This window comes from Balaenoptera physalus, assembly GCF_965194825.1.
Source record: "Balaenoptera physalus genome assembly, chromosome: 1".
NCBI classification, from domain to species: Eukaryota; Metazoa; Chordata; class Mammalia; order Artiodactyla; family Balaenopteridae; genus Balaenoptera; species Balaenoptera physalus.
Window position 1 is genome coordinate 2,931,404 of NC_138882.1, and position 26,705 is coordinate 2,958,108.

A 26,705-nucleotide genomic window follows, 5' to 3' on the forward strand; every position below is an offset into this window, starting at 1 on the left:
GCCAAAAAGGTGGAAACAACCCAAACGTCCATCAACTGATGACTGGATAAGCAAAAATGATATAGCCATGATATTTTTTTTTTAAATAAATGTATTTACTTATTTTTTGGCTGCATTGGGTCTTCATTGCTGTGCGCAGGCTTTCTCTAGCTGCACTGAGCAGGGGCTACTCTTTGTTGCGGTGCACTGGCTTCTCATTGCAGTGGCTTCTCTTGTTGTGGAGCACAGGCTCTAGGCGTGCGGGCTTCAGTAGTTGTGGCACATGGGCTCAGTAGTTGTGGCTCGCGGGCTCTAGAGCGCAGGCTCGGTAGTTGTGGCACACGGGCTTAGTTGCTCCACGGCACATGGGATCTTCCCGGACCAGGGCTCGAACCCGTGTCCCCTTCATTGGCAGGCGGATTCTTAACCACTGCACCACCAGGGAAGTCCCCTAGCCATGATATTCTGAATGGAATATAATTCGGCAATAAAACGGAACAAAGACTGACATAAGGCCACAACATGTGTGAACCTGGTAAACAGTGTTTTCTAAAATGGATGTGGCAATGCTTACACAACTCTGAATACACCAAAACCATTGCACTGTACGCTTCGAATGCATGAACTGCATGGTGTGCCAATTATACCTCAAGTTGTTACCCCCAAAAGATTAGATTGATTTATGATGCTCTGCTGACCCTTTTCCAGTGTAAACACCTCAAAAATGACTGTTTAGGTCTAAGTTAGGCAGTTAGCTATATCCATGTGTTTGCAAAGTATCTTTAAAAGGACTTCAAGGTGAAGGGACACTTATTTTTCTGGACAGTGAAGTATTTTAGATATTATTAAAAAATAAATTAACATTTGCTTACTACCATAAGTTTGTTTTCTACATAATGTTAAGCAGGAAACGTCTATATATGAATCGATGACAAAAATAAAAATAAATAAATATGCTAAGTTAATTCTATTTTCCTCCCATAGATATTTATGTTCACTTTCCTTTTTCTTTTTTTTTTTATGTTCACTTTCTTAAGGCTCCAACTAATCTGGATAAAAGGTATATATAGTTTACTTTAAAAGATTATTATTTATGATCTTTCTTAGATACTGTTAATTATTTTAGTAGCTAGAATCTTAGCGATAGATTTCTATAGTTGGTATGAGAATAGAAATTTTCCAGAAAAACAATTTATTTCCAATCATAATGTCGGTCCCCTTATATGATAAGAAAATCTTAGCATATCAAAAATTCAGGCTATCAAAAGTAGGCTGGTCCAAGGAGCAAAAAGCACTGGTCTTAAAAACAAAGGCAGGAGAAACTAACACACCACTGTAAAGCAATTATACTCCAATAAAGATGTTAAAAAAAAAAAACAACAAAAAAACAACAAAGGCAGGACTTCCCTGGCAGTCCAGCGGTTAAGACTCCGCGCTTCCACTGCAGGGAGCATGGCTTCGATCCCTGGTCAGGGAACTGAGATCCCACGTGCCATGAGAGGCGGCCAAAAAAAAAAAAAAAACAGAGGCAGACCATCACTGAAACGGCAACGAGTTCAGCTGTAACCTACAGGAGGATGCAGGCACAGCTGTTCCAGTCATAGCGATGCTGTATCCAACCTGTAGTAAACACAGTCAGGACCAAAGCGGGCCACCGTCGTTCTGCTACAGCAGACGGAACGGCGGAACTGGGCGCCCTGGCGAGGGAGGTGATGTCCATGAGATTCAAACGCTTAACATGAATGACATTTGCTTGTGACCACACGAAAGTGACACATCGATTTTATTTGGACGCATCTGGTTAGACATGTGAATGGGGTAAAGAGAGAGTTAAAAAGTACGATTACTAGCATGGAACTATTAGCACAGTGATACTTACTTAGCTGCCATTTAACTCTGCCTACATTGAAAAAATACGGTACGACACACAATAAAGCAGTCGAGAGTTCTCTTTAATCTGTGTCCATAAGGGCGGCACGAGCATCTGGCTTACATTCTGTCATTTGCATTTGGTGAATCTGATAATCACACACCCAGCGGAGAACTGTTTCCAAGATAATGTTGAACCAAACTGATATCAAGCTTTATTACAAAAGGAATACATGCAAGAAACAGTGCAGCCCAAATGTCTATCAAAATGCAAGTCCCAGGGGCTTCCCTGGTGGCGCAGTGGTTGAGAATCTGCCTGCCAATGCAGGGGACACGGGTTCGAGCCCTGGTCTGGGAAGATCCCACATGCCGCGGAGCAGCTGGGCCCGTGAGCCACAACTACTGAGCCTGCGCGTCTGGAGCCTGTGCTCCGCAACAAGAGAGGCCGCGACAGTGAGAGACCCGCGCACCGCGATGAAGAGTGGCCCCCGCTCACCGCAACTGGAGAAAGCCCTCGCACAGAAATGAAGACCCAACACAGCCAAAAATAAGTAAATAAAAATTAAAACAAAAAAAAAAATGCAAGTCCCAGACCAATGAAAGAAATGATGTCTCCCGAGCAGTTCCATCACTTCCTCCGGGCTATAGTTAACCTCAAATGGCAAGTTGAGGATGTGTAACTGAGGCTGCCCCGGGTGGACACAGACGGGAACTGCACATCAGCAGCAAATAAATACGGTAAACACAGGAAATCGTTTACAGCAGTGGCTCTAAATCCGGCTCATCATCAAAAATCACAAATGTCCTGGCCCCAAACGTCAGAGAGGCCCCAGAATAGCATCTTAACAGGAATCCTGCCCCCAGAGGCCCTCATCGCAACAGGCTGACAGTGACATCACTCCACAACCCAACGCCGTCAGGGGCTTCCCGGGGCCCACCACCCTTCCAGGGTCTCCTCTTCCACTGCTTCTCTGCGTGAACCTACGGTCCAGGAGCACAGGTGAAGAGCAAGCAGAGTGCCTGCGTTCAACCTTGACTCTACACCTGCTACGTAATCCTGGGCAAAGCCCTCAATTTCTTTATGCTTCACTACCCTCAACTGCAAAGCGGGGTGACAACAATAGTACGGGCATTTCGTGCCCTGACAATAACACGGTTTACGTCAAGAACAGGGTTGGGGTAGACCACTCGAAAGATCTGCACCTTTGTGACCGGGAGGTAACCTGGAGAGCTCGGCTTCCACCTGGCTGGAAGCTGCCCCGGTACGCAGGGAAAACTGCACAGGAGCAAGTGTGGAAATGCTGCCTGCTTTCTAATTAGAGGCTGGCTGGTGGGTGGTGACACGATGACACAGATGCATGTGGATCTCAGCCAGCAGAGGTGGACCCGGGAAGCAGTGCAGCCGTCCCCAGCCAACAGTGCACTCGGCCGGGGCTGCCCTCGGGGAAGGGCCCTGGGCAGATGCCCCTCTGAAGACTGAAACAGGAAAGGAGGCCGTGGTGTCAGTTTTGGATTGGAAATTGCCCTAAGAGCTCATGATCCTACGTGTATATTTCTCCTAGCCCTATCTTGAAGAAAGGGCCTGGAAGCAATAACACAATAAATATAACTGTGCCCAGATCTTGGTTTCTAAATAACATCTCCACATTAAAATAAACCCAAGGCTCTTTAGAGAATGGCTGATTCCAAGTCAGAGACAGGAAAAGCACAAAGTGAGCCTGGAATAGCTAGTTGTGTCAGAAAGAAAAAAGTATTCAAAGACTGATGGGGAGCTGTTAAAAGGATACAGGAGCCAGCCTGGGGGGAGGGGCTCCCATTGGCCAAATATGGGCCCACGTGAGTACAAAAAAGATTAACAACAATAGTGAATTATAACACAAGTAATCAAAAACAAAATGAATCCGTGAGTCCACAGTGATAATCACTAAAGGGGAAAGGAGGATGAGAAAGCTTTTCTTCACAGAACAATGCCAGGTAAGAGATATAAAAGGAATAACAGAATTTTTAAATCACCATATTGCAACCACCGCTGCAGTAATTCATTCAGGCACAGATCACCCAGAGGTGCTAAAACTTCTAGGTGAAGCGTCACTGGGAAACACAATGTGCAATAAATGTCAAAGTATCACTCCACATGATGCCCCCCTGATTACAAAGGGAAAAGTGGTCAAACTCAGAATCACCAACAGCGGGACATGACGAGATTTAATGAAGAGTATAACACATCACCTCTTCACGTCATAGCACTCATGTCAAAAGATTCTACTCTGAATCTTGTATTGATATTCGTATCCCACAAAATTACGTTTACCGAGCAAGCGTTAAATGCCGTCTAGCTAAAACAGGAGCTGCTGACACATGCACAGAATAAGCTGCTTCTGTTTACCTTTTTAACTCCTAGGTAATTGTTGGTGGCTTTCCTCCCAAACCATACCTCACAAGGAATGCATTCCAAATGTGTATCTGTCCATTAAACAAGTCATTAGATGGGTACAGGAGAATGTACGGCCTTAATGAAGTTCTAATATAAGCAATACTTGCCAGTCCTGTTGCTACAATTAGATACAGAAACTGAAGAGGTTTCAATAAGCCAAAAAGAAAATATATATAAAATCAAGAAAAAAGCTTAAAGAATAAAATGCCTTCAACTGAGGTTACACATAAGCCCCCTAAATGATTCGTCAGTACACGGAGCAAGAGGTCACAAGTGGTTTTCGGTCAGAAAACTGTCCTGGCATCAGTGCCATCCAGATGAGGCAGGCTTCTCTGCAGCACCCCTTCCAGAAACAATGCCACTCCTAAGAAATTTTAGGATCTAAAGTGAAAATAAATTTTATTTCTTTTACTTACTATTTTGCTTTACCACACATTAAGTAACCATTTTTATAACAATACATACTTAAATATATCATTTTGAATTAATTCATATAGTAATATTCAGTTTAAAAAAGACCTAGGAAGAGAAATAGGGCAATAGAAACCGATCACAACTGCTAAAATTTACTGACCTCTTATCACAGGTCAAGTACTACATTAGACGCTTCCCCGGCCTACTCTAATTCATCCTCACAACTGTGGAAGGTAGACAACAGTGTCGTTCCTTACATAGACGAGAAACTGGACTGCAGAGAGCTTCAGAACCAGTCCAAAGGCAGAGAGCTATTCGCTGCCACTTGAGCCTGTCCTGCTCTAGCGACAAAGGGCTCCATCACCACCACTCTGCCTCATCAGCAGAGACGCGTTTGCCAAAGGACACAAACCATTTCTGCTCCAAACTGTAGCATTTCCTTTCAATCTTAAACATCCATCCTTCGTGAACTTTTTTTTTTTTTTTTTTTTAATTTTATTTATTTATTTATTTATGGCTGTGTTGGGTCTTCGTTTCTGTGTGAGGGCTTTCTCTAGTTGCGGCAAGTGGGGGCCACTCTTCATCGCGGTGCGCGGGCCTCTCACTATCGCAGCCTCTCTTGTTGCGGAGCACAGGCTCCAGACGCACAGGCTCAGCAATTGTGGCTCACGGGCTTAGTCGCTCCGTGGCATGTGGGATCTTCCCAGACCAGGGCTTGAACCCGTGTCCCCTGCATTGGCAGGCAGATTCTCAACCACTGCGCCACCAGGGAAGCCCCTCGTGAACTTTTTTTAAATCAAGCTTTTTATTTTGAAATAATTATAGGTTCACATGCAATTGTAAGAAGTAACACACAGATGCCACGTACCCTTTACTTGGTCTCCCCCAATGGTAACATCTTGTAAAAAGCACAGCGTAATGTCACACCCAGGACGCTGCATTGACACAACTAAACTACAGAACGTGTCCGTCACAAGGGTCCCTCCTGTTGGCCTCTTATAGCCACATCTACTTCCCTCCTGCCCCTCCCTCTCCTTAGACCCTGGCAACACTGATCTGTTCTCTGTTTTTATAATTTTGTCCTTTCAAGAATGTCACATAGATGTGATCATACACTATGGAACTTTGGGGATTGGCATTTTTTACTTGGCATATTCTATGAAGATTCATACAAGCTGCTATATTTATCAATCGGTTGTTCCTTTTTATTGCTGAGTAGCGTTCCAATAAAGCTCTTAAGACACTGATTACTTGAGATTATGACTGTTAACACTTTTATAAATGTAAACACATCAGCTTGAGCTACACGCTGAACATCCAACAGAAACAATCTCACTTACACTTTTAGGGGTCTGCTAAATAGATTACACTGAAGTACTAAATTAGTCAGCATCATAGGTGGTTGAACTTTCCCAGTTTAACTTACCTTTCTTATGAATGTTTAAAGCTCTAATTAAAGTTTGCACTCCTAAAAAGAAGGTTGTAATGGCACAGTTAAAGTAAGAAGCAGTTTATTTTTGGTCAGTATTAACTGAATTCTTAACCTAACTAGCTTATACGAAAGGTAAATGTCTGTGGAGGTGTTTAAAGAAATAATAACTACAGGTGGTAGCTGCCCCAGAACACGTCTTCGATGGAGAGCACAGGAAAAAGTCTAGAAATGTAACAGCCCGCTCCAGCTCCCAGTGGCATGTCAGGCTCTCCAAGTGGTGACAGGAGGCGGTGGGCTCAGAGATACCCACACACGCAGGGTTACCCACTTCCTACCAAGCGTGCTCAGCCCGAAACAGACGAGCGCACGCACGTGTGCACCTGCACACGTATACAGAAAAACGCCAAGCCTTAAAGATTTCACAGGTACTTGTCGGGCAGTGAATAAAATGCACATCTTAGTTTTTGTGCTTTTGTATATAATCTTCAGTTGACTATTTTTAACTCATGAGAAAAAAAATCTAAGCTAATTTCTACTCATTTCTTTAGGTCTTGGGCTAAACATGGTATCACCCAGAAAGGTTTCCCTGATCACTACTCCCCACCTCTGACTAGATTAGGCTTAGGTGCCTCTCTGGGAGGTTCGCCAGCACCTAGCAGCAGCTGGTACCATGAAGCAGTTGCCTCTTCCTTGCCTGTCCCTCCTGCTGGACTCTAAGTGTCCCCATGGTGTAGCTCCGTATTAATACACATTAGGTGATCAACAGAGAAGTGCCTGCCGAATGAATGAGCGTGCAAGAAACACACAGTGTAACACTGACTGGAAGAGCCAGTCCTCTCATGACACACCCTAGAGAACTGAAAACAGGTATTCCAACAAAAACTTGCAAATGAATATTCATAGCAGCATTGTTCATAGTACCCAAAAAGTAGAAACAACCTAAATGTCCATCGATTTATGAATGGATAAATAGAATGTGTTCCATCCCTACAATAGAACGCTCGTTGGCAATAAAAAGGAATGAAGTATGGCTATGTGCATAGAAGAACCTTGAAAGTATTATGCAAAGTAAAGGAGCCAATCAAAAGAAGGCCACATATTGTATGAGTCCATTTGTATAAAATGTCCAGAATGAACAAATCCACAGAGACAGAAAGGAGACTAATGGTTGCTGTTGGCTGTGGCAATGGAGTGGGGAGGTTCGGGAGTAAGTGCTGATGGGCACAGGCTTTCAGGTGTGCGGTGGAAAGTTCTGGAGCTAAGTAATGGCAATGACTGCACAACACTGTACTTAATGCCACTGAACTGTACTCTTTAAAATGGTAAGTTCGGGGCTTCCCTGGTGGCGCAGTGGTTGAGAATCTGCCTGCTAATGCAGGGGACACAGGTTCGAGCCCTGGTCTGGGAAGATCCCACATGCCGCGGAGCAACTAGGCCCGTGAGCCACAACTACTGAGCCTGCACGTCTGGAGCCTGTGCCCCGCAACAACAGAGGCCGCGATAATGAGAGGCCCACGCACCGCGATGAAGAGTGGCCCCCGCTTGCCACAACTAGAGAAAACCCTCGCACAGAAACGAAGACCCAACATAGCAATCAATCAATCAATCAATCAATCTTAAAAAAAAAAAAAAAAAAGGTAAGTTCTATGTTTTATATATTTTATGATAAACAGATAAATAAATAAACTGGTCATACAACCAAAAAAACCCCAAGATTTTTCTATTATTAATGAAAGATTTTGACCCATAGAACCAAAAATTTAAGTGAACCCTTTGCAGAATATGTATAAAGAAAAACGCACATAGGCATCTCATAGTCAAACTTCTGAAAAAAGGGGAAATCTTGAAAGAAGCCAAAGTATTAATATATGAAGAAAAACAGAATTAAAAAGAGAAACAGAGAAATCCACAATTAGTTGACGTTTTTAATACTTCTTTTTCAAGAATCAGTAGAATAACTGAACAGAAAATCAGAAGGGGTATGGAAGACTTGAAAAGCATCAAGCAAAACGACCTCATGTTTACAGAACACGATACCAAAGAACAGTTCTTTTCAAGTACACATAAACACTCACCAAGACAGATTCAAATGCTGAGGCATAAAACAGTCTCAACATATTTAAAAGGAATGAAATCATACAAAGTACGTTCTCTAACCACAACAGATGTAAATTAGAAATCAATAATAAAAAAAGATATCTGGAAAACATCTAGGTACTTGGAAATTAAATCATCTGAATTTCTATGAGGCAAAGAAGAAATCACAAGGGAAGTCAGAAAATATTTTGAACTGAATGGTAATGAACAACATTCATTGCTTTTTTACTCCATGTCAAAATTTGCAGGTTGCAGCTAAAGCAGAGCTTAGAGGGCAACTTATGGCTTTCAGTGTTTATAACAGAGAAGAATACTTTTCAATCAATTACCTATGATTCCATCCTTAAAAAGCTAGAAAAAGAGGAGCAAATTAAATCAAAATAAGGAGAAGAAAGGAAATAATAAAACTAAGAGCAGAAATTAATGAAACAGTAAAAAAGCAAAAAAAAAAAATAATGAAATGAAAGCTGGTTCTTGGAAAAGTTTAACAGACTTGATAAACCTCTACACAAATTAATAATATCAAAAAAGAAAAAGGGGGCATCACTACAGGTTCTACAGATATTAAAAGGATAATAAGGGAATATTATGAACAACCTAGTGCTAGTAAATTTGACAAATTTAGATGAAATGAACAAAGTCCCTGAAAAGACACAAAATAACCAAAACTGACATAAGAAACAAAAAAATATTTATAGCTGTAAATATAATTTACAGCATTTATATAGCATTCACCACCCACCTAAACCTATTTTTTTTACAACCATGACATAGGCAAAGACTTCTTAGGACATAAAAGCACTAACTATAAAAGAGAAAAGTTATAAATTGGTCTTCATCAAAATTTAAAATTTCTGGAAAGACATTATTAAGAAAATGAAAAGGTAAACCACAGACTAGAAGAAAATATTTGTAATACATATAATGGACAAAGGACTTGTAGTCAGAATATAAAATAATTCTTACAGTAAGAAAATAAAAAGCCCAATAAGAAAATGAGAAAAAGATTTAACACACAAAAGACAACGTATGAATGACCAATAAGCATATAAAAAACACTAAACTACATTAGTCATCAAGAAAACGGAAATTAAAACCATACGGAGATACTGATTCACAGTAGAATGGCTAAAATTAAAAAAACAACACCAGGGCTTCCCTGGTGGCGCAGTGGTTGAGAATCTGCCTGCCAATGCAGGGGACACGGGTTCGAGCCCTGGTCTGGGAAGATCCCACATGCCACGGAGCAGCTGGGCCCGTGAGCCACAATTACTGAGCCTGCGCGTCTGGAGCCTGTGCTCCGCAACAAGAGAGGCCGCAATAGTGAGAGGCCCGCGCACCGCGATGAAGAGTGGCCCCCGCTCGCCGCAACTGGAGAAAGCCCTCGCACAGAAACGAAGACCCAACACAGCAATCAATCAATCAATCAATCAATAAATGAATAAATAAATAAGCTTTAAGAGAAACCATTGGAGAGATTTAAAAAAAAAAAAAAAAAAAACACCACCAAAAGTGTTGACAAGGATGTGGAGCAACTGGAATCCTCATACACTGCTGGTGGCAAAATTAAAAATACAGCCACTTTGGGAAACTGCTTGACAGATACTTAAAAGTTAAACACGTGCTTACATATGGCCCATCAATTCAACTCCTAGGTATTTACCCAAGAGAAATGAAAATATATGTCCTCACAAAAGTGTACACAAATGTTCACAGCCACTTTATTTATAATAGGTCAAACCCTGTAAACATCAATGTACACCAACAGGTGAATGAATATTGTGGTTTTTGTAAAATGGAATGATACTAGGCAATAAAAAGGAACAGACGACACACAACAACATGACTGAATCAACAAAATATGAGCGAAAGAATCCAGTTTCAGAAGTTCATTGTTCCCTGCAGCGGTAAGTGCTGGGAGGTGGCGGCACTGACTCCCGGGAGCCGGGCACAGGGACAGCTGTCACGCTCGGACCTCCTCCGTGGACCCCTTCTGGGTGCGCCGAACCATGGACGGTGTGGGGCTGGCCGGGAAGAGCCTTCACACCGGGCTGACTCTGACGCTCGGAGCTTCGGCCTCTGGGGTGTCTCTGGGCATCTCCGAGCTCAACGTGAAGATCCTGGTGAAAACTTGAGAGTGGACCACATTACAGATTGAAAAAGGAGCCTCAAAGTAGTCAGTTCTTAAAAACTCAGCTTCCGTTGGTATTATCCAGAGATGAGTCACCCACGGAAAATGGGCTGTCCGGTCTGTGAGGAAGGGACTTGGAGCTGTCTGACGTGTTTTATTTCTCCAAGAAGGGATTGGAGGCCATTATGGAAGATGAAGTGACCCAGCGGTTCTCCTCAGAGGAGCTAGTGTCATGGAATCTCCTCACAAGGACAAATGCAAATTTCCAGACATCAGTCCGTGGTGCTGGGCGTCATAGTGCGCTATCGTGTCCTACTGCCTCGGAGAGTTACCTTGGCTTTCACTAGGATCAGTCTGTTGGTTTACAGGAAGTACCCTGGTTGGACAGTTGTCAGAAAGCAGCCTCAAGAACCGGCTGAGTGAACTGGTCCACTGCCGGATCTGCGTCCGTGCCCTCTCTGTACTACTCGCTATCGTAACACGCAGTACAGACCCCAGAAGGGAGGCATTTGTGAGGCAACCATACCTCCCTGTAGATGTTTTATCTTGACAATGGATGGGTGCTATGCTACGGCTGGCCAGGTGCATGCCTGGTGGATGGGAATTATTCAGAGCTATGGTCAAGGCTTGTCCACATGTCTGGTCTGAACGCTCAGAAATGAAGGACTGACACCTGGTTACCAACAGGCTAAAAGAACATATTGCTGCTAAGAAAAAATTACCCATACTAATCTTTCCTGAAGGAACCTGCATCAACAATACTTCAGTCATGATATTTAAAAAGGGAAGCTTTAAAATTGGAGGAACCATACATCCAGTTGCAATTAAGTATAATCCTTAGTTTGGTGATGCATTTTGGAACAGCAGTAAATACAACACGGTGAGCTACCTGCTTTGAGTGATGACCAGCTGGGCCACTGTCTGTGCCGTGTGGTATGTGCCCCCCATGACCAGAGTGAAAGGAGAAGATGCAGTCCAGTTGGCTAATAGGGTTGAGTCTGCTGTTGCTGTACAAGGAGGGCTGACTGAGCTTCCTTGGGATGGAGGGCTGAAGAGAGTCTAGGTGAAGGACGTCTTTAAGGAACAGCAACAGAAGAAGTACAGCAAGACAACTGTGGGCAATGGGTATCTCAACACGGAAGCAGACTGAACGCCACCCAGGCTTTCCAGAACTAGTCCTTGGAAATGGAATGTGGTGGAGTTTTTTTTTGCTTTTTTTTTTGGGGGGGGGTGCACTGTTTTGTTTTACCGTTTTTGTTTTTTTATTGTTAATCTTTTCTACAGGAGGACTGTCTCTACCTCTTTATGCCAGAGGCAGAATCCACGGTGCCCTTTTTGGCTTCTGTTGTTGTTACAGCATTAGCCTCATGAACTGTAAGTAGTTTACTGAGTTTGAACATATTCTGCCTTTTGTAAAACGACTGTGTCATTGTGAACTGAATGAAATATTTGTACCGGAAAAAGGACTTCTAAAACATCTGTGGAACTCAGTTGTGTTTGGAACTCATTGATAGAGTAATTCTCAAGAAAATACCCCGAAGTGTGTTCATGATTAGCTTTCTCACACCCTCTCCTCCCATTCCCTTCCATCACTTAAACATGGATTTCACATCACTCGAGTTACTGTTATGGTTTTGTTCTACTACAAGGTTGAAAAGAAAAATGGAGGACAGTATTTAGGAGAAAGGACAGATTTGTGGCCACTTGATCTGAAAGTTGAAAGGAAATTAAATATTTTTTACTAGCGTGTTAGAAGAGACCTTCTATTTGGTGAGCTTTACCAAAGAAAATGAGTCCATGTTACTGTGTGTGCACATTTACAGGTAGGCAACTTGCGAATAAGTTAGCCAGCAATAGGTGATAAGGTTTTTAGTCTTCCTTGTTTGTACGCTAAAGATCTATACTTAAGGCCTCTCCCATCTGCTGATTTGTTTGATCTTGTAACCAAACACATTTCAAATAGGAGCCTTTGACAACAACTGCAAATCCCACTGAGTGTCTTCAGCAGGGGAAGGAGTGAAGGAAGCACTGTTCCTCCCCTTCCACCCCTTCGTCCTTTATTTCAGAATTTTCCCAGTTTCTTGAACAGGAAAATAAGTGGTAAAACTACCTTTTGGAAACTGAGCTTTAACTTTCTTTAAAGGGGAAAATAAGTGTTTCCCGACTCTGCAGCATAAGCAATGTTGATAGCAATATAGTGTCATCCAAGTGTTATTTCTCTTCTGGTAACCAGGTACAAAATGTGACACCGTTTTACGGTAAATATAAATAAATTCTACATTTCTAAAGGAAATAAATTTAAAAAGTTCATACATTATGCTTTTATCTATATGAAATTCTAGAACAGGCAAAACTCACCTACAGGGACAGAAAGGAGATTGATGGAGATCTAGCATGGGATGCGGATACGGAGCTGACAGCAAAGAGGCACAAAGGAATTTGGGGAGCCAATAAAAACATTTTATATTTTAACTGGAGTAGTATTTACATGAGTGTATACATTTGTCAAAACTCAAACTATTTACTTTAAATAGGTACACTTTATTTAAATTATGCCTCAACAAAGTTGATTTTTAAAAAGAAAGCTCTGGGGGCTTCCCTGGTGGTGCAGTGGTTGAGGGTCTGCCTGCCAATGTGGGGGACGCGGGTTCGAGCCCTGGTCTGGGGGGATCCCACATGCCGCGGAGCAACTGGGCCGGTGAGCCACGGCTGCTGGGCCTGCGTGTCTGGAGCCTGTGCCCCGCAACAAGAGGGGCCGCGACGGTGAGGGGCCTACGCGCCGCGATGAGGAGCGGCCCCCACTTGCCGCAACTAGAGAAAGCCCTCACACAGAAACGAAGACCCAACACAGCCAAAAATAAAAAAAAATTAAAAAATTAAAATTAAAAAAAATAAAAAGAAAGCTCTGACCTGAAAGTCACTCAGACTTCATTGAGCGTCCTCTTCTTCATCTGTTAAATGTGGATAATACTTAATTTCTCACCCCACAAGGCATCAAATGAGATCAAAGTACATCAAAGTACTCTAGATGTTGTTATGTGACACAATGATTTATAGTGTTTTATTACTTCAGGCATTAGACAGTCAGTGTATGACTATGGGAGTAGCCTGCAGAATAATTTATTACCTAAAGATAATCTTCAAACTTCATCGTAATCATTTATTTTTATGTTTCCCCAAACAAATGCTACATGGATCGATACTTTAAGGAATGAAATTAGGAGTGTGCCTGGCCCACTAAGAGCGGTGCTGCAACGAGCCACCAAAGACAGCGGAGGCAAGAAAAGACAGCCAGCGCTGGGACACCAAAGCGTGCGGTGCTTTACGGAAAACCCACGAAAGCAGATGATTATATCCAACACATCAAGATTGAAGTACAGGACATCTGTGTTTTTCAAACGTCCTAACCATAGTGACCTGGGCAAGTTTTATTTTTGTGACCGTTTATATATGGCGGCTCAGGCTCGTCCACCACCACTCAACATAATTGCTGCCACCTCATGCCAACGACGTAAAATGACAGCTATGTTCTTGCATTTGCTAACCAACACGACATTCCTAGTATAGCTGAGCCGGTCACATATGGTGTACTTCAAAGTGTGTTTGTGTTTTATAGCTTTCCAGATTTGAAAGTCTTCCAGGCGTATGGATGCAGAGCCAAAAACTGTGCTTCACATCTCAACATCTAAAACAAGCTGCATAAAACACACTGAAATATGCTTCATCATATAAAAATAACCATCAGTAAAAGCTCCAGTTAACGCTCAAAAAATTGCCCGAAAGGAAGTTTGTCAGCAAATTTCTTTCAGCTGGGTATGTATGAAAAATGCACCTGACAGTACTAGCTTTACCAGGAAAAAAAAAAAGAAAGTGAACCACACGAGGTTCTGACACAATCGTAGCTGTTCCCTAATTTGCCCACCGTGCAGTCAGCATTCATCTGCCAAGCACTGTCTATGGGGAGGAGAAAAAAGGAAGGTCATGATGTCTCTCCCTGGTGACATGGAAGGTTACCACCCAGGTTTTTAGAAACTACAAAGACAAGTTAAAGTTGAATAACAGTGGGCAAAATTTCACAAGATTTGGACACAGCTATGGCAGAAACTCAAACAGCAAAGTAAGAAGTAGGAACACCTTTCCTCCAACCCACCGAGTAGAGGTCACCATTTCCTTCCAGATGAAGACCTGTGGGCAAGCAGTGCTGAGACAAACATGCCACAGTGGCAGAACTAAGACACCAAACTTCACCGAGGCCGGCATCACGGCCTCTACACATAGATACTGGCCAGAGGTAAAGAGCTGTGGATCTGGGAGGCACCTCACTAGGTAACTGGCAGGAAAACGAGTGCTTACGTGAAAGGAGTTTAAATATGTATAGGAGCCAGTGCACTTGGAACACATGCTGTCAGCCACGAGACCCCCAAACTAATCTGGTGACATAACTCTCAAAAAACGCTCCTACCTACGATAAAACTGTCAAATCTCCCCTATGTTCATTCTAAGGTGAAGAAATGTGTAAAGAGATCAAAAGACTATCAAGTTTTTTTGTTAACCCTCTGAGCTGGTAACACAATACCTTACTGCCCACATAAAATGCCACCGCTATAATTTTGGTAGACCATAACAAACATAACTCCTTTAAAACATTAATTTTTAATGACCCATTAAGTACTGACATTATTCAAATCTAAATTCTAATTTAGATCATTAAAAAATTCAAGAAATAATGCTATTATTTATCAATAACAATGCTGTTTAACAAAGGAAAGATAGAAAAAAAAATCAGTTTTCCTTGTATTTTCAGGCTTTCTTCAGTAACGTTCTTAGAGCTATATGGAAACTAGCGGTGTGGCATAAATTCTGCCAAAGATGGGAAGGAAAAGCTGATTATAAACAAGTGGTACCAGTGCACCATGCTTCAATTAATAAAATGTCAAAATACCCAAAGCATTTCTGAACCTATATGCCTCATTATTTTTTTTTTTTTTTTTTTTTAATTTTATTTATTTATTTATTTATGGCTGTGTTGGGTCTTCAATTCTGTGCGAGGGCTTTCTCCAGCTGTGGCAAGTGGGGGCCACTCTTCATCGCGGTGCACGGGCCTCTCACTATCATGGCCTCTCTTGTTGCGGAGCACAGGCTCCAGACGCGCAGGCTCAGCAATTGTGGCTCACGGGCCTAGTCGCTCCGCGGCATGTGGGATCTTCCCAGACCAGGGCTCGAGCCCGTGTCCCCTGCCTTGGCAGGCAGATTCTCAACCACCGCGCCACCAGGGAAGCCCCCCCTCATTATTTTTTTAAAGGAAACTTAAGGGTTTTTTTCAAAACTACTTTAGAAAAATCTATGAGATCATTCTTAATATATCATGATGTTCTACATATTAAACAGACAGGTTAAAATATTTTCCCAGTCTGGGATACAAGACCAAAAAATAATTACCGAGCAAAATGAGGATAAAAATCATTAAGAAAAATAGATGTCGTCAGAACAAGAAGACTCTTGATACTATCAAGAAATGTTCAATTCTTCATCCTACACCCTTGTCTGTTCTCCACAGTGTCTTCTGTGCATTACTTAAATATTTGTTGTTTCTGACAATTCCATCCCTAACCTTCTCTCTTTACTCTAAAACATGCCCTCCCCGGTCATCTCAATCCCATGGCTTCAACTATCCAGGACTACTCAGGTGATTCCCAAATCTATTTTCAGCACACACCTCAACGGGCATCTCTTCCTGGATGTCCTGAAGGCATCTTAAACCTAACCCACCCCAAAGTGAAGCCTCTATTCACCGCAGCATGGCCATTTCCGGCATTGCCGATTCCTCCTCTCCCCTTTTCCCTATCTCAATAAAGGTCGCTACAATATGCACTCAGTCTGCTCAGTCTTAGTTACACAGTCTCATTATTTCTATGTTTTAAACGTGGAACTCTGATCATGTCATTGTTACACTTACAAATCTTTCAGTGCAGGGAGGTTCTAAACATCCATCAAGGAACTGGGCAAATAAATGATGGTCTTTTCACACCACAGAGTATTGTACAGTCTTCAAAAATGATGGCATGGGTCTATATTCATCAATATGAAAAGATGGTTGTGACCCTTTCCAGGCACTCTCCCTGCCCCTAACTCCACCGTCTGCCATGCCTTCCCCGCCCTAACTCTCCCTCCTCAGGACTCTCTGTTTAGTTTCTCAATCTGCTAACAAGCAAATTCCTTCCATGGTTTGTTCAGATTTCTGAAGCAGAGACTCTCATTGGCTTCATTTACCATCTTGGGCTAAGCAACTAGGCAGAAGCTAGGGGTCAATGACTCCTTGGATTTAATCTGCTCCTACCAAAAAATGGCTCTGGCCAAATGCAATAAAACTCTGAAGTTACTTTATAATTAAAATATTTCTAGAGAAATACCACGTAACTATATAATGAAAGAATCTGAGCAACAACCTAAAATCTACTGTAACTGGATTTAGTTTCTAAAATATATCCTTGGTATTAATAGACCTGATTATATCTCAAGCATACTTCACTTCATGAAAACAAACTGGTAAAAATGCATTAATTAATTCTGTGTTATAAACAGAATTAATTAATGTGAATTTTTAAAAAATTTCAGCTTTACTGAGGTATGGCTGACATAAAATGGTTAAGACATTTAAAATGTACATCCTGGTGATTTGATATATGAATATGAATTGTGAAGTTTTAAACAGCACAGCTGGATACAGAAAGCAGAGGTGGAGAGAGAAGTCAACACATGATCCTCAGCTGATTATCTGAAAGCAGACAGGCACTTACTGTATTAAAATGGTAAAGCAGAAAGCCAACAATGTCATCACTTAATTAGATTCTCAGGGCCTCCCTCCCCCAGAAGACCTCATCTGGAAGCTCAGTAAACATGTGTGTCGTGTCATGAGTAATTACAGCTCACGCTACTCAAATCTGTAGGCAAACAAAAACAAAAACCACATCTCTACCACTCTCTCAGTTGTAATTCTGAATGACTTCTCTTTCAAAGTAGATTTAATTCTTAATTTAAATATTCACTAACATCTCTTCTTCCTTCACTGAGGCAGCGTCTTCTCTGGGCCAAGAGCTGGGAACACAACGTGATCAACACGGCCCTGACTTTGTGGAGCTGATTCTGTACAAAAAGCACCCTCTCTGTTAGCTGGATGGATAACCGTAAAGTCGTAAACAATTTTTCCCTATTTAGAACTTTATCTGAGGAATTTCATTTTGGCTCCAGCATACAAAAATAAGCTGAACTCTGTGATTCACTCTTTCTAAAAAAATGACTTGTTATAGAGTTTTAAAAAAAAAAAAAAAGAAAGAAAAAGAAAAAAGCTTTAGCAGATAAAGCCGTTTTTTTGTGTGGAAGATCAGTACTCCCTCTCCATCCTCATCTCCCAAACAGAAACAACAAAAGGCTTAATAGTAGGGATAAAACTGAACCTACTGCAATATAAACATATATCATTATGCTGTACACCTAAAACTAATACAGTGTTATATGTCAATTGTATCTCAATAAAAATAAAACACTGTAAGAAAAAAATGGAGATAAATACGATATTCTATTTCCTTCCAGATTATTATCCAAGATTTTCCACCATCTCTTTTCCAGTCAGTTTTAAGTGTTTTTCTGAAGTAGCTTTATCATCCAGACAAAAAAAAAAAAAAATCTAAATCCTTTTAATCATAAAATTGGCTTAAGGAAAAGGAAATACACTCTCTTTTCTAAGCCCTCACATCCTTCCCTTTTGTCTATACCCAGGAAAGAGAAATATTGATAAGAAATGGACTCCAGCCAAAGCAATTGTGAGAAAAGAGAACAAAACTGGAGGTGTCACGATCCTTGACTTCAGACTATACTATACTGTCATCAAAACAGTACGGTACTGGCACAAAAACAGACATATAGATCAAGGGAACAGAATAATGAGCCCAGAAATAAACCCACACATCTATGGTCAATTAATCTACAACAAAGGAGGCAAGAAATACAGTGGGGGAAAGACAGTCTCTTCAATGAGTGGTGCTGGGAAAACTGGACAGCTACATGTAAAAGAATTAAATTAGAACATTTTCTCACATCATACACAAAAATAAACCTCAAAATCAATTAAAGACCTAAATGTAAGATCTGAACTCCTAGAAGAAAATACAGGCAGTACACTCTTTGACACTGGTCTTAGTGATCTTTTTCTGGATCTGTCTTCTCAGGCAAGGGAAAGAAAAGCAAAAATAAACCAATGGGACCTCATCAAACTTAAAAGCTTTTGCACAGTGAAGGAAACCGTCAACAAGACAAAAAGGCCACCTACTGAATGGGAGAAGGTATTTGCAAATGATAAGGGGCTAATACCCAAAATATACAAAGAACTCATACAACTCAAATCAAAAACAAAACAAACAAAGACAAAAAAAAAAAGACCAAAAAAAAGCAACCAAAAAAAAAAAAAAAATTAAAAAATGGGCAGAGGACCTGAATAGACATTTTTCCAAAGAAGACATATGGATGGCCAACAGGCATCATGAAAAGATGCTCAACACCACTAATCATCTTGCTCATGACCCAACCTCAGTGGCCTTCTTTCAGTTCCTGAAACACACATCCAGGCCTTTAGCTTGCTGTCCCTTTTCCCTGGATTGTTCTTTTCCCAGATGTCACACATGCTGCTGCTTTCTGGTATTTAGGTCTCAGTTCAAATGTCAACTCTCTAGACAAGCCTTCCCCGACCACCTCCTATGGAAACAGCATGCTTCACTCCCTCTGCCTCTTTCTTTCTGATTTATCTTCTTCCGAGCATTTACTACTATCTGCAATTATTACAATTTGCTTAGCTTTTTATTGCTCATCTTCGCTACTAAAATATTAGCTCTGCGAAAGCAAGGCTTGGGCTGTCTTCTCATCACCATCTCCTACCGCCTAGGCCCACAGTAATTCTCAGCCAGTATTACTGAACGAATCAAGCAGTTCATACTGTACAAATTACAAGTCAAATAAATGTGGCCCTGAAGTTTCAAGTTCCTGAACATGTTTCCTCCAGGAAACTCTTAGTAGGAACTTTATCATCCAGACGTGAAGCTGATTTATTTTGAGGCTCCCTCTGTCAGCGATGCTCTCCCCCTTATCTCAGCCTAACTGACCCCCCGTGGAGACCTCTGCTCATTCTCACACGCAAGGCTGCCCCAACCATTCTATCCACGATGGGCACGCACACAATTCCCTCGATCGCTCCATCCCATCATCCCGCTTGTATCTGCTTCATGGTCCTCATCACTCTCTGAAGTTACCTTTTTAATCTGTGTACTAGTTGGACTGTTTACCACAAACTAAATATTTTAGCTTCAGGAAAACAATAATCAGCATTCTTAGATCCCTGAAAGTATAGAACTTCCTGAAAAGACAGGCCCCAGGGACAGCTTTGTAACACAGCTCACTTTGTAACACAGCTCATTAAAACCCTCTTTTCAACCACAGAACAGTGCGAGCTCAGAAGAAATCGAGTATTACCAAGATTTTTTTTTTTTCCCCATTACAGAAGCTCATTTATCCAGGTGTCTAAACACAGGCAAGCATTCAAATGGAACAGTCTGTAAAGTTTTTTTTTTTTTTGGTAAAGTTTTTAAATAATCATCTATTTTCCTTCTTTAAATCTCATCACTGACATTAATTAAAAACAATCTGCTAAACTACCACAATCTACCAAGCTACAAAAATGGGTCTGTATCATGGGGATGGGGATGGGGGATCAATCTGTTGGACACAGACTGGGGTGTCGGTGGCCGAGAACCACTGCTGGGGCCGTGCACCGCTGGACAGCACTGGGCTGTAAATGTGCAGATTAGAAAAACCCGCATTTCTACACCCAACCTGCTAACACAGCTCAATCTTGGCGCTCCAATTATATCTACTAACACTGTATATCATATAAATAAAGAAAAATCATCCTCTACAGTACTACCTACTTAAGTTTAGTAACCTACAATGAATAGTTATCTTTCTTCTCTTTTGAAAAGGTGAAAAGTCCTAGTTAATATACATTTACTTCACCTTCAATAATCATCAAAAAGTACTGCTGGCAGGTCTGTAATATCAGATAACTTCCTAAGTTATCTTAGCTTTTGCTACGTTGAATATGTTATGGAGATGAGATTACAAACCGAAAGAATAAAACTTTCATTATTTACAAGTGAATTATCTATTTTACAGACAAAGTCTGAAGTAATTTGTTACACCACACTTTAGACACTAGCTCTGAAAGTCAAATTTTTTTAAAAGAATACGCATCTGAATCCGTAATGTATACTGCATTTCAAGTCAAATAAAATGATTAAAATTTTTAAATTGGAAAATAAGACAGATATCAAAGGGTTATTTCAGGAAAATTAATCTGGCAGCAGTATACCATAGAAATTAGATAAGACAGATAGACAGATATATATATATATATATATATATATTTTTTTTTTTTTTTTTTTTTTTTTTTTGCCTCACTGTGTGGCTTGTGGGATCTTAGTTCCCAGACCAGGGATTGAATCTGGGCCCACGGCAGTGAAAACGCTGAGTCCTAAACCCTGGACTGCCAGGGAAATCCCCAGGTAACATAAATCTTAAGGAGGCAAGTCCACATACAAACTCTATTCCCACAGTTCCTTTCATTAAAACAGACACACGTTGGTAACTTGTATATTAGAATACATTTTTAAGAAAAACACGAGTATGGTTATTTAGTTTTCAGTACCAACACTGTCATTTCACCATTCTTCCCTATAAAAAAAAAACTAAACAAGCAATTTTAAACGTGGGTTTATGCCCCACTCATGGTCACGCGTGAAGTAGGTTCAGTCAATTGCAGTCCACATTTTTTCCAAATAGAACAGGAAAAAAATCAAGTTACAAGGATAACTGTCACATGCGTGTATCCAGCTAGACCAGGCGTGGGTCCTGAGGCAGAATGTATTTCTAACTGTGAGTCTTAGGCAAGAGAATTTCAAAACTCCAGGCCAGATGGTTGTGATGGTCTCTTTTTGCTCTAAAAACTTTACTTTTACGGTTAAATCTGTCCTCACCTGGAAATAAAGGGAAATGAGTGGCTTCTTTATTTAATGTTTAGCTACGTTTCTTTTAATGGCGGGCAGCGGAGTCTGTTGAATTAATTACGCTAATTTAAACAACAACTGGGACTTACTGATGGGGACACTGAAGCAGTGCACAGACTCTGGGAGCGCTGGACCAGGGGGCTCAGGAAGGACAGAGACCGAAGGGCTCCGGGGCCTCGGCAGGGCACCTGCGAGCTCGGCCTCGCCTTCCACCACAGTGCTGTGAGTTCCTCGCCGCTGCACAATGCAATCAGCCCTCCTACCCCTGGATAAACCAGCAACAGCAGGGAGGGAGTGCAGACATGGTCTCTGGGGAAACAAACTCTCCACCATCCCAATTTGTCTAAAACATCTGATTTTTATGGCCAGAAATTAACATTTCATTTTTAAGCACTATGCACTAGGCATAATATTTGGTTCGATATGATCAGTATACATAGTATATGTGTATATTAAAACATTAAATTATACACCTTAAACATATGCAAGTTTTATCAATAAAGCTGGGGAAAAATGAGAAATATAAAGTATGTTTTCAACAGATAAAGGAGACTGTGCACTATATGTAAGAGCAAGTCTTTTAAAATGATGAACATTACATTGAACATTATAATAAGGACGATATTTTTCATTTCACATATTCTTAAAAACTTGGGTTATTAAAAGTCATATTTTTCTAAAGCACTTGTTGTGAAAATAAATCCTGGTGTAAAGCATTTTTAAAATTTAAAAATTATTTTGCAAAGTGAATCACTCTATTTTTTAAAGTCTGTATCTTCATACGTCAGCTGCCACTAAATGAGATGTCCCTATGCAAGAAGAGTGCCTGCTGTGATCTGAATGTCTGTGTTCCCCCAAAACTCCTATGCTGAACCCTAAAGCCCCAGGTGATGGCACGAGGAGGCGGGGCCTCTGGGAGGTGGTCAGGTCCCGAGGTGGGGTCCTCGTGAACGGGATTCGTGCCCTTGTAAGAGAGGCTCCGGAGAGCTCCCTACCCGTTCCCCCATGTGAGGCCACAGCGGGAAACTGGCAGCCTACAACCCAGAAAAGGCCTTCACCAAAACCCGACCATGCTGACTCCTTGACCTTGGCCTTCCCAGCCTCCAGAACTGGGGAGGGGGGGTAAATTTCGCTTGTTCATAAACCACGGAGTCTGTGGGATTCTGTTATAGCAGCCTGAAGAGACTAAGACAGCCCCTCGGTTGGGCAACCAGAACAACTCCCCTTCCCGCCGACCCGCCCTGCCCTTGGGGTTCCTAACCCACTCCTCTCACCATTCCGTGTGTCTGCTGCACACCCTCTCCCTGTGTCACATCCTGCTTCACGCTGACATTCTCTGCCGGTCTCCCCAGAATCCACGCAGAATAAAATCCACAAGGACAGGAACAAGGGTGGCAGCACAGTGTATGTGCAGAACAAGCACTGGGTCAGGAGTCAGGGAGGCCCGAGATTGTCACTGTTCTGTCACCAACTGGCTACACAATCACCATCTGTTCACTGCCTCTTTGCACACCTCTTCCAGTAGGAACTGAACAAGTAGCTACTAACAACATCCATTAATAACGTTTCCTTACTTGTTGTAAAAAGAGATGGTAATAACTGCCCTATTTACTTTTCCTAGTTGTTACCAAAAAAAAAAAAAAAAGGCTAAATGCTTTATAAGCTGTTAAGCACTACAGAAATAGTAGGGTTGTTTGTGTGTGTGTGTGTGTGTGTGTGTGTGTGTGTGTTAGGGTTTTTGCAAGGCCATACGTATAAACGGGATGAGCATGGGCTTGGGAGTCAGCAGATACAAGCTAAGCCCGAGCATCAGCATTTCTCACCTGTCTGGCTTTGGGCAAGTTAACTCACCTTTCGGAGTGTCAGTTTCCTCATCTATAAAACAGTGATACTAACACCTGTATCAGATATTGCATGGATAATTAACATCTGTAAAGTATGTTCAACTCTCCTCATACCTGACTTCATCCCCACAACTCTCCACCTTCGGTCCTAACCCATTTTCACACTACAGATCCTTCAATCCATGTGACTCCTCACCTCAGGTCTCCAGGAGCATCTTTAGGGCAGAGACCATAGACTTCATCACCAACGCCTAGCCTAGAGTACATAGTGGGAACTCAGTAAGTACATTAAAGAAGTGAATTCCCATCCATCTTCTTGGTAAATATATAAATGTAACATAACAAACTAAAAAACCAGACATTTCTAACAAAATGCATATCAATCTTACTTCATTCCTTAGTACAACAAAGACCCACTTTCACTTACATACATCCTTATGTTTTTCAACAGGTGCTAAGAAGAAAAGAGAAGCTTAAGACAAGACTTAGAGTAACCTTTATCTTTCTGACTAAAAATAAGATGTAAGACCATCAGCTCAAGATTTTTAAACTAAAAGGCTATCCCTTTACTTATTTTGTTTTTTTAACCTATTAGGTAAAAGGATCAGCATTCGAAACCACCAGAAGCAACAGAGGATGGGGAGCTAAAATCTAGACCCTGAGGCTCCCAGAACGAAGCGAAACCAAAGAGCTGGTTTTCCCAGCTTCTAGCAGTAAGCCAACAATTAATTACTTGGAGTTGATGTAAGGGCTAAAATCTTTTGGCCAGTCCTTATCCTAGGTTCTCTTCTTCATTTCCCAACTGAGGACTTGACTTCAGACTATATTACAAAGCTACAGTCATCAAAACAGTGTGGTACTGGCACAAAAACCAACACACAGATCAATGGAACAGGACAGAAAGCCCAGAAATAAACCCATACACTTATGGTCAATTAATCTACAACAAAGGAGGCAAGACTATTACATGCAGGAAAGAGAGTCTCTTCAATAAACAGTGCTGGGAAAACTGAACAGCTACATGTCAAAAAATGAAATTAGAACACTCTTTAACACCACACACAAAAATAAACTCAAAATGGATTAAATATCTAAACGTAAGACCTGATACCATAAAACTCTTAGAGGAAAACATAGGCCGAACACTATCTGACATAAATCGCAGCAATATATTTTTTGATCCATCTCCCAGAGTAATGGAAGTAAAAACAAAAATAAACAAATGGGACCCAATTAAACTCAAAAGCTTTTGCACAGCAAAGGAAACCATAAACAAAGCGAAAAGACAACCCACAGAATGGGAGAAAATATTTGCAAAGAATGCAACCGACAAGGGATCAGTCTCCAAAATTTTCAAACAACTCATGCAGCTCAATACCAAAAAAAACAAATACCCAATCAAAAAATGGGCAGAAAACCTAAAGAGACATTTCTCCAAAGAAGACATACAGATGGCCAAGAGGCACATGAAAAGATGCTTAAAATTACTATTAGAGAAATGAATATTTAAACTACAGTGAGGTATCACTTCACACAGGTCAGAATGGCCATCATCAAAAAAATCTACAAACAATAAATGCTGGAGAGGATGTGGAGAAAAGGGAACCCTCCTACACTGCTGGTGGGAATGTAAATTGATACAGCCACTGTGGAGAACATTATGGAGGTTCCTTAAAAAACTAAAAATAGAATTACCATATGACCCAGCAATCCCACTCATAGGCATATATCTGGAGAAACACTTGGTTCAAAAGGATACATGCACCCCGATGTTCACTGCAGCACTGTTTACAATAGCCAAGACATGGAAGCAACCTAAAAGTGTCTATCAACAGAGAAATGGATAAAGAAGATGTGGTACATATATACAATGGAATATTACTCAGCCATTAAAAAGAATGAAATAATGCCATTTGCAGCAACAGGGATGGACCTGAAGATTATCACACTAAGTGAAGTCAGTCAGACAGAGAAAGACAAATACCATATGATATCACTTACATGTGGAATCTAAAAAACAATGATACAAATGAACTTACTTACAAAACAGAAACAGACTCACAGACTTAGACAAGGAACTTATGGTTACCGGGGCGGGGGGGGGGGGGCTAGGGACAGCTTAAAAAAAAAAATCATCTCAATTCCACCTCAAAAACGCTTCTCCTGCAATTCCACGGCCTCCAGTGGTGTCTCTCCCACAGCAGAGTGACTGTAACATGAGTCTGATGCCTTCATCCCTGGTTTAAAGCCCCATCACTTCCAGGATGAACTGACACTTGGGGGACACAGAAGCTCACCCGTGCCCTGTCCCCATCCAACGCTCTGGCCTCGGTTCTCATCGGCCCCGACATGCACCCTGGGCTAAAGCTGTGACGGTGCACACGGCTCTCACACCCTTGGCACTCACGCACCACCTACAACAGGCGCTTCTGTGCCCACCTGGCAACCCCTTCAGAGCCTTCAAGACTCAGACTAAGAGTAGGACCGAGCTTGGTGCCTCTGTACTCCTGAAACGTGCGTACTACAGTTTGCTTATGTTTCTATAATCTCCAGTAGAAAGTGAGCCACTGAAGGACAGGGACTCTTTTTCATCACAGCAGGTAATACAGAGTACACGACAGAAGCTCCACAACTAAACTGAATACATTAATAAACGGCCTGACTGACTTCAGTTTTATTATAAATATAAAGGTTACTGTGAGATCATCTGGTAAAATAAGCACCAGTTGTCAAGTTATTTCCATGAGAAAGTAATTTGGAGTTCTAAATAACTGTTACAAATAAACTCAAACACAATAAACACGGTTGTAAGATATCAAAAGATGATGTGAATTTGTAACTGAGGCGTACATGTTACCTCGAAATACTAATGGAGCCCAAACTAGGTACATGATCCACAGGAAACAGAAAGACCCGGCGCTGGGCATGAAGAAAAACCCTGCTCAACAATGGCTGTGAGAATTTAAAATAATTTTTCACAGACGAGCTCTGCTCATAAGTTTGTAAGGCATTATTATACAAAGGTGACTAGAAATAAGTACCTTCTCAACCACTACTATCATGTTACATTTATATAATCCTTTTCCTCTAAAGTGCAATTTTTAACCTTCTTCAATGGAGAAAAGATTTTTAAAGCTCCTACATGGGTACAGGACCCTGAGTTCAGTGACAGAGGTGCCAAGGAAATCCCAACAACAGCTGCTGACTGGACCAGTGTGTTGGCAGTTGGCAGGGAGGGAGGGAGGGAGAACAAGGAGGAAGGACTACACGATGCTCCCCCAGCTTGGCTCGTCCGTCCCACGCTTTCCGTGTGCCCAGCAGAATGGGTGGTAACCGGGGGATCACCATGCACAGTGTTAAACCACCGCCCAGGAAGACCTGATCACAGCTCTGCTTC

The 26,705-nt window shown here is 41.5% G+C and overlaps 1 protein-coding gene and 1 pseudogene across 10 annotated transcripts in view; one reads left to right on the top strand and one right to left on the bottom strand.

The window, feature by feature from the left end:
- Positions 1-26,705, bottom strand: part of CAMSAP2 (calmodulin regulated spectrin associated protein family member 2) — a 107,801-nt gene that overhangs the window by 53,936 nt on the left and 27,160 nt on the right. The gene's annotated exons all lie outside the window — the stretch shown is intronic.
- On the top strand, positions 2,433-15,331 carry LOC309661962 (glycerol-3-phosphate acyltransferase 3 pseudogene; annotated as a pseudogene). The gene is made up of 2 exons (XR_014268318.1): positions 2,433-7,450; positions 7,766-15,331. The product of XR_014268318.1 is annotated as a glycerol-3-phosphate acyltransferase 3 pseudogene (transcript).